Source organism: Molothrus ater, chromosome 4, assembly GCF_012460135.2.
Source record: "Molothrus ater isolate BHLD 08-10-18 breed brown headed cowbird chromosome 4, BPBGC_Mater_1.1, whole genome shotgun sequence".
NCBI classification, from domain to species: Eukaryota; Metazoa; Chordata; class Aves; order Passeriformes; family Icteridae; genus Molothrus; species Molothrus ater.
Genome location: NC_050481.2, coordinates 24,116,439 through 24,116,905, shown reverse-complemented (window position 1 = coordinate 24,116,905; position 467 = coordinate 24,116,439).

The window sequence follows — 467 nt, the reverse complement described above, 5'->3', positions numbered from 1 at the left end:
TTCCACAAGCCTATATACCATCCGGCATGGGCCGTACTTTGGTTTTGGTAACTCTTTGCCAAATCTGCTCTGCGGCCTTGGCTACCATCTCGTATTCCGCAGTTGGATCCCTAGACCCTTTCGATGAAGTTCCGCGTGGTTAGTGCGATAGGTGACATCTGCTGGTGCTCTCCTGCCAGATACACAGGCAGGTACCGCAGGAGCAGGGCCCGAGAGCGCCCTTCATCGCCTGAACTGGTCATGCTTGGACCTAAGGAGGATTTATTGATTTTATTATTCTTAACGGCACGGTCTGGTACTTTCCGGGCAGAAAATGGCGAAAATCGCAATGGCTTAAGCGGCTGCAGCCGAGCATTGGGTGCGCAGCCCCTTCCGCTGCCGAGTCGCGGCGGTCCCGCCTCCTCAGGGCGGCACCGGCCCGGCCCGGCCCGGCCCCTCATGTCGGCGCAGGCGGGGAAGCGCCGCGG